This window comes from Mobula hypostoma, chromosome 29 (genome assembly GCF_963921235.1).
Source record: "Mobula hypostoma chromosome 29, sMobHyp1.1, whole genome shotgun sequence".
Taxonomy (NCBI): Eukaryota; Metazoa; Chordata; class Chondrichthyes; order Myliobatiformes; family Myliobatidae; genus Mobula; species Mobula hypostoma.
Window position 1 is genome coordinate 100,700 of NC_086125.1, and position 9,013 is coordinate 109,712.

Genomic DNA, 9,013 nt, shown 5'->3' on the forward strand with positions numbered 1-9,013 from the left:
CTGTCTAAGCTAAGGCAAAGAATTCCACAGATTCACCACTCTCTGGCTAGAGAAATTCCTCCTCATCTCTGTTCTAAGGGGATGCCCTCCATTCTGTGGCTTTGTCCTCTGGTCATCTCTTCGGATTCTGCTTCACCTTGTCTGCTGGGTCAACCCCATGCCTTCTTGTAACCCTCCTGATTTCTTTCTTAAGTGTTCTCTTGCATTTCTTATACTCCATAAGTACCTCATTTGTTCTTACTTGCCTATACCAATTATGCACCTTTGTTTTTTTTTTCTTAACCGGGACAGGGTTAGGCTAACTCCTGCCAGGAGTGCTTGTAGAGGCAGATACATTTGTGGCATTTAAGATACTCTTAGGTAGGCATATGGGTGATATGAAGCAAGAAAGGGTTAGATTGATCATAGGGTAGATAAGAGGTCTGTACATCATCGTGGGCTGAAGGTCCTATAGTATGTTGTAATGTGTGACCAATCACCAAGTGCGAGAACATGACGAGGGCTACCTTTTAATCAGATCCACATTCAAAATTAAAAAGGGAGAACTGTGCAACAGTGTTTTGGAGTTGGATTGCAACTAATCACTGAGTGGGATTCATTGGAGAGGGTGAATAAAAATAACACAAGCAGAGCGGCCATTCTAGAGCAGCCATTGTTGTGAGTGGGACAGTGTTTGGAGTGGCTTTGGCTCATCAGGCTTGGTTGAGATAAGCTATCTGGTAAGTTTCACTTTTTGTTCTTAATTCTTCATTCTTCATCTGTTAGAGCATAGTAGTGCAGTAAGAATGACTTCAGGGGCAGTTTTTTGTACTTTGTGTGAGGTGTGGGAATTCTAGGAGTCTCCTGGATAAGGCCATTTGCACCAGATGCACCGAGTTGCAGTTCCTCAAAGAACATATTGGCTGATACGGGAGAATGAAGACGTGAGAGTTGGGAGCTACAGGGAAGTAGTCAACTCTAGGTTGCAGGAGACAGGTAACTAGGTGACTGTCAGAAGAAGGAAGGGAAATGCACAGGCTGTGCAGAGTAACTCTGTGGCCATTCTCCTCAATAACAAGTATAGCGCTTTAGATATGTTGAAGGGGAGGCCCTGGGGGAGCCAAAGTAACTGATTCTCTGGCACTGAGACTGGTGCTCAGGAGAGAGGGGAAGGGGAATGCCGTGGTAATAGGAGATTCCATAATCAGAGGAACAGAAATGAGATTCTACGGGCATGATTGAGACACCAGGATGATATGTTGTCTCCCAGGTGCCAGGGTCAGAGATGTCTCAGATTGGGTCCATGGCATTCTGAAGGGGGAGGGTCAGCAGCCAGATATCTTGGTACATATTGACACCAGTAGTGTAGATGAGGAAGTTCTGAAGAGAGGTTTTAGGGAGCTAAGTCGAAAACTAGAAAACAGGACCACGAGAGTAGTAATTTCTTGATTGCCGTTCCTATCACATGCCAGTGAGGGTGATAATAGGATGATTTGGTAGGTGAATACATGGCTGATAAACTGATAGAATTCACCCTGCAATTTGAGAAGCAGAAGCTAAAGTCAAATGTATCTGTATTACAGTGGAATAAAGGGAAGTACAAAGGCATAAGAGAGGAACTGGCTAAAGTTGATTGGAAAAAGAACGCTGGCAAGGAAGACAGCAGAGCAAAAATGGTTGGAATTTCTGGAAGCAATTCGGAAGGCACTGGATATATAAATCCCAAAGAGGAAGAAGTATTCTAAAGGCAAGATGACACAACTGTGGTCAACAAGAGAAGTCAAAGCTAATATTAAATCCAAAGAGGGCATATAATAGAGTAATAATTAGTTGGAAGTTAGAGGATTGGGAAACTTTCAAAAATCAACAGAAGGCAACTAAAAATGTCATAAAGAAGGAAAAGATAGAATACAAAGGAAAGCTAGCCGATAATATTAAACAGGATACCAAAAGTTTCTTTGGATACATAAAGTTTAAAAAGAGAGGTGAGGTTGGATATTGGACCACTGGAAAACAATGCTGGTGAGATAGTAATGAGGGACAAGGACATTAGCAGACAACTGAATCGGTATTTTGCATCAATCTTCACAGTGGAAGACACTAGAAGAATGCCAGAAATTCGAGAGTGTCAGGGGGCAGAAATGTGCATAGTTGCTGTTACTATGGAGTAGGTACTTGGGAAACTGAAAGGTCCAAAAGTAGAGAATTCTCCTAGATTAGAAGGCCTATATCCCAGTGTTCTGAACAACATGGCTGAAAATATTGTGGAGGTATTAGTAATAATCTTTCAAGAATCAACTGATTCTGGCATGGTTCCATAGGACTGGAAAATTGCAAATGTCCCTCTATTCTTCAAAAAAGAAGAGAAAGACAAGAAAGGAAATTGTAGGCCAGTTATTCTAACTTCAGTGGTTGGGAAGATGTTGGAATTGATTGTTAAGGATGTGATTTTGGGGTGCTATGAGGCACATGATAAAATAGGCCATATTCAGCATGTTTTTCTCAAGGGAAAATCTTGCCTGAAAAATCTGTTGAAATTCTTTGAAGAAATAACAAGCAGGATAGACAATAAAATATGTTGGATGTTGAGCACTTGGATTTTCAGAAGGCCTTTGACAAGCTGCTGCTTAACAAGTTAAGAACCCATGGTATTACAGGAAGGATACTAACATGGATAAAACATTGGTTGATTGACAAGAGGTAAAGAGTGAGAATTAAAGGAGCTTTTTCTGGTTTGCTGCTGGTGACTAGTGGTGTTCCACATGGGTCTATGTTGGGATTGCTTCTTTTTACATTATATGTCAATGACTTGAATAACGGAATTGACGGCTTCCTGGCAAAGTCTTCCGATGATACAAAGATAGGTGGAGGGCAGGTTGTTTTGAGGAAGTAGGGAGGCCACAGAAGGTCTTGGACAGATTAGGAGAATGGGCAAAGAGTGGCGGATGGAGCACAGTGTTGGGAAGTGTATGGTCATGCACATTGGTAGAAGAAATGAAAGCATAGACTAATTTCTAAATGGAGAGAAAATACAAAACTCTGAGGTACGAATGGTCTTGGAAGTTCTTGTGCAGGATGCCCTAATGGTTAATTTGTAGGTTAAGACAGTGGTGTGGAAGGTAAATGTGATGTTACCATTCATTTCAAGAGGACTAGAATATAAAAGCAAGGATGTTATGTTGAACACTGATGAAGCCTCACTTGGAGCATTGTGAGCAGTTTTCGGCCTCTTATCTAAGAAAGGATCTTCAAATAAGGTCCTCAAAGATGATTCCAGGACTGAAAGGTTTGTCAAATGAAAAGCGTTTGATGGCTTCGGACCCGTACTCACTAGAATTCAGAATGAGGGGTGACCTAATTGAAACCTATCAAGTGTTGAAAGGCCTCAATAGAGTGGATGTTGAGAGGGTGCTTCCTAGGGTGAGGGGGACTCTAGGACTAGAGAAAACAGCCTCAGAATAGAGAAGTGTCCTTTAAGACCCGAGATGAGGAGGTATTTCTTTAACCAGAAGGTGGTGAATCTATGGAATTTGTTGCCACAAGCGACTGTGGAGGTCAAATTTGATGGGTAAAAATGAAATGAAATAGGTGACCCTGTTCAGGAGGATAGTTCTAGGTTATAGAACAATATTGATTAGCTGCGAAGATGTGGGCAATAGTGACAGGAACTATGACATTAATCTGAATAAGTTAGTTTGTGCATTGTGGATGATCTAATAACGATAGAAAATACATAATGAATGGCAGGGCCTCAAAGAGCAATAGGGAACATACAGTCATTGGAAAACAGGTGTAAACATTGGTGAAAGTGGAAGCACTCCTAGACACTCACGCACCACCTAGCATTTATCTTAACTTTAATCCTCACAATCATTTGCAAATCATAAACCATCACCCTCAAAGAGCCCTCCCGCGGCCCACTGAAAACAACACCCAGGTGAAATTCTACTAACTCTAATCCTCAAAAGCACATCCTTTGCTTCATCCCCATTTTTCTCAGCTCCTGGAAGCACTCCCACACACTTAAATGAAAAATCCTAGCATAACTGGGTGGTCTCAGCCATCAGCCCCCACTATCCAGGGTCTCCAACCACACTCCCACACACACACACACACACTACTGATCTGAAGATAGCAAGTAAAGGCATCCGTTAGTCTTGTGAGACAATGGATCTGCGCCTGGAAATTTTTCACTCTCCAGGGCGCAGGCCTGGGCAAGGTTGTATGGAAGACCAGCAGTTGCCCATGCTGCAAGTCTCCCCTCTCCACGACACCTATGTTGTCTAAGGGAAGGGCATTAGGACCCAGACAGCTTGGCACTGGTGTCGTCGCAGAGCTATGTGTGGTTAAGTGCCTTGCTCAAGGACACAACACGTTGCCTCGGCTGGGGCTCCAACTCACGACCTTCAGTCGCTAGTCCAATGCCTTAACCACTTGGCCGCCTGCCCACACAAAGATATTCCTGTTCCTAACTAATTCCCACAGCAATGTACCATAATGCCAGAACCCAATCAACTCCTAAAAAAACATTAAAAAATAATAAAACACCGATCCCAATAAAAGCGAGTGCAACTGGATAAAGTAAGGAATTCGCTCGGGGTTTGACAAAGACCTTTGTGTCCTTAGTATCAACAGGTGAGGCCTAAATGATTACAGGTCAGTCAACCCCAAGTCAGTAGTAGGGAAGCTACTGGAGTGTGCACAGAGGCATATGACTTATGCACATTTGGAAACACATGATTTACTTTGGAACAGTCAGTATGGTTTGTCCAGTGCAGGTATGCAGTTTTGATTTTTTTTGTGGAGGTGACAAAGGAACTGGCAGAGGGTAGGGCTTAGCCAATATCTACAAGGGCCTTAATAAGGCATTTGATAAAGTTTATCATGTTAGGTTACTTCAGATGATGACGATGTATCAGATCAAGTGTGAATTGCAGGCTTGGATTCAGGGCTGGCTTGTTCATAGAAGACAGAAAGCAGGTGTGGAAAGGCTGTTATTATTGCTGGAAGTCCATGACCAACTTTATTCCACATGGATTGATGTTCTGGACATGCTTGCCTTCATTAGTAGGACCGTTGAGTATAAAAGTAAGAAAGTCATGCCACAGTTTGTTCAACATTTAGTCAGCACACTTGAAATATTAAAGAGATATTGAGTGCATTCTGTTTTTCTATTGTAGGAAGGATATAGAGACTGGCGAGCAGGTGCAAAAGAGGTTTATAGAAACATAGAAACATAGAAAATAGGTGCAGGAGTAGGCCATTCGGCCCTTCGAGCCTGCACTGCCATTTATTATGATCATGGTTGATCATCCAACTCAGAACCCCGCCCCAGCCTTCCCTCCATACCCCCTGACCCCCGTAGCCACAAGGGCCATATCTAACTCCCTCTTAAATATAGCCAATGAACTGGCCTCAACTGTTTCCTGTGGCAGAGAATTCCACAGATTCACCACTCTCTGTGTGAAGAAGTTTTTCCTAATCTCGGTCCTAAAAGGCTTCCCCTTTATCCTCAAACTGTGACCCCTCGTTCTGGACTTCCCCAACATCGAGAACAATCTTCCTGCATCTAGCCTGTCCAATCCCTTTAGGATTTTATACGTTTCAATCAGATCCCCCCACAATCTTCTAAATTCCAACGAGTACAAGCCCAGTTCATCCAGTCTTTCTTCATATGAAAGTCCTGCCATCCCAGGAATCAATCTGGTTAACCTTCTTTGTACTCCCTCTATGGCAAGGATGTCTTTCCTCAGATTAGGGGACCAAAACTGCACACAATACACCAGGTGTGGTCTCACCAAGGCCTTGTACAACTGCAGTAGTACCTCCCTGCTCCTGTACTCAAATCCTCTCGCTATAAATGCCAGCATACCATTCGCCTTTTTCACCGCCTGCTGTACCTGCATGCCCACTTTCAATGACTGGTGTATAATGACACCCAGGTCTCGTTGCACCTCCCCTTTTCCTAATTGGCCACCATTCAGATAATAATCTGTTTTCCTGTCTTTGCCACCAAAGTGGATAACTTCACATTTATCCACATTAAATTGCATCTGCCATGAATTTGCCCACTCACCCAACCTATCCAAATCACTCTGCATCCTCTTACCACCCTCCTCACAACTAACACTGCCACCCAGCTTCATGTCATCCGCAAACTTGGAGATGCTGCATTTAATTCCCTCATCCAAGTCATTAATATATATTGTAAACAACTGGGGTCCCAGCACTGAGCCTTGCAGTACCCCACTAGTCACCGCCTGCCATTCTGAAAAGGTCCCGTTTATTCCCACTCTTTGCTTCCTGTCTGCTAACCAATTCTCCATCCACATCAATACCTTACCCCCAGTGCCGTGTGCTTTAAGTTTGCACACTAATCTCCTGTGTGGGACCTTGTCAAAAGCCTTTTGAAAATCCAAATATACCACATCCACTGGTTCTCCCCTATCCACTCTACTAGTTACATCCTCAAAAAATTCTATGAGATTCGTCAGACATGATTTTCCTTTCACAAATCCATGCTGACTTTGTCCGATGATTTCACCGCTTTCCAAGTGAGCTGTTATCACATCTTTGATAACTGACTCCAGCAGTTTCCCCACCACCGACGTTAGGCTAACTGGTCTATAATTCCCTGGTTTCTCTCTCCCTCCTTTTTTAAAAAGCGGGGTTACATTAGCCATCCTCCAATCCTCAGGAACTAGTCCAGAATCTAACGAGTTTTGAAAAATTATCACTAATGCATCCACTATTTCTTGGGCTACTTCCTTAAGCACTCTAGGATGCAGACCATCTGGCCCTGGGGATTTATCTGCCTTCAATTCCTTCAATTTACCTAACACCACTTACCTACTAACATGTATTTTGCTCAGTTCCTCCATCTCACTGGACCCTCTGTCCCCTACTATTTCTGGAAGATTATTTATGTCCTCCTTAGTGAAGACAGAACCAAAGTAATTATTCAATTGGTCTGCCATGTCCTTGCTCCCCATAATCAATTCACCTATTTCTGTCTGTAGGGGACCTACATTTGTCTTTACCAGTCTTTTCTTTTTTGCATATCTATAAAAGCTTTTACAGTCAGTTTTTATGTTCCCTGCCAGTTTTCTCTCATAATCTTTTTTCCCCTTCCTAATTAAGCCATTTGTCCTCCTCTGCTGAACTCTGAATTTCTCCCAGTCCTCAGGTGAGCCACTTTTTCTGGCTAATTTGTATGCTTCTTCTTTGGAATTGATACTATCCCTAATTTCTCTTGTCAGCCACGGGTGCACTACCTTCCTTGATTTATTCTTTTGCCAAACTGGGATGAACAATTGTTGTAGTTCATCCATGCAACATTTAAATGCTTGCCATTGCATATCCACCGTCAATCCTTGAAGTGTCATTTGCCAGTCTATTTTAGCTAATTCACATCTCATACCTTCAAAGTTACCCCTCTTTAAGTTCAGAACCTTTGTTTCTGAATTAATTATGTCACTCTCCATCTTAATGAAGAATTCCACCATATTATGGTCACTCTTACCCAAGGGGCCTCTCACGACAAGATTGCTAATTAACCCTTCCTCATTGCTCAAAACCCAGTCCAGAATAGCCTGCTCACTAGTTGGTTCCTCGACATGTTGGTTCAAAAAACCATCCCGCATACATTCCAAGAAATCCTCTTCCTCAGCACCTTTACCAATTTGGTTCACCCAATCTACATGTAGATTGAAGTCACCCATTATAACTGCTGTTCCTTTATTGCACACATTTCTAATTTCCTGTTTAATACCATCTCCGACCTCACTACTACTGTTAGGTGGCCTGTACACAGCTCCCACCAGCGTCTTCTGCCCCTTAGTGTTACGCAGTTCTACCCATATCAATTCCACATCTTCCCGGCTTATGTCCTTCCTTTCTATTGCGATAATCTCTTCTTTAACCAGCAACGCCACCCCACCTCCCCTTCCTTCATGTCTATCCCTCCTGAATATTGAATATCCCTGAACGTTGAGCTCCCATCCTTGGTCACCCTGGAGCCATGTCTCTGTGATCCCAACTATATCATAATCATTAATAACAATCTGCACTTTCAATTCATCCACCTTATTACAAACGCTCCTTGCATTGACACACAAAGCCTTCAGGCGCTCTTTTACAACTCTCTTAGCCCTTATACAATTATGTTGAAAAGTGGCCCTTTTTAATGCTTGCCCTGGATTTGTCAGCCTGCCATTTTTACTTTTCTCCTTAGTACTTTTTGCTTCTACCCTCACTTTACACCCCTCTGTCTCTCTGCACTGGTTCCCATCCCCCTGTTGTGAACTAACCTCCTCTCGCCTAGCCTCTTTAATTTGATTCCCACCCCCCAACCATTCTAGTTTAAAGTCACCTCAGTAGCCCTTGCTAATCTCCCTGCCAGGATATTGGTCCCCCTAGGATTCAAGTGTAACCCATCCTTTTTGTACAGGTCACGCCTGCGCCAAAAGAGGTCCCAATGATCCAAAAACTTGAATCCCTGCCCCCTGCTCCAATCCCTCAGCCACGCATTTATCCTCCACCTCAACACATTCCTACTCTCACTGTCGCGTGGCACAGGCAGTAATCCCAAGATTACTACCTTTGCGGTCCTTTTTCTCAACTCCCTTCCTAGCTCCCTATATTCTCCTTTCAGGATCTCTTCCCTTTTCCTACCTATGTCATTGGTACCTATATGTACCACGACCTCTGGCTCCTCACCCTCCCACTTCAGGATATGTTGGACACGATCAGAAATATCCCGGACCCTGGCACCAGGGAGGCAAACTACCATCCGGGTCTCTGGACTGCGTCCACAGAATCGCCTATCTGACCCCCTTACTATCGAGTCCCCTATCACAACTGCCCTCCTCTTCCTTGCCCTACCCTTCTGATGAGCCTGTTTGGTTTAAAAGGAATGAGCTATAAGGAGACATTAAACAAACTTGAGTTGTTTTCCCCAGAGCATCGGAGGCTGATGAGAGACACGAAACATAGAACATAGAATATTACATCACAGTTACAGGCCCTTTGGCCC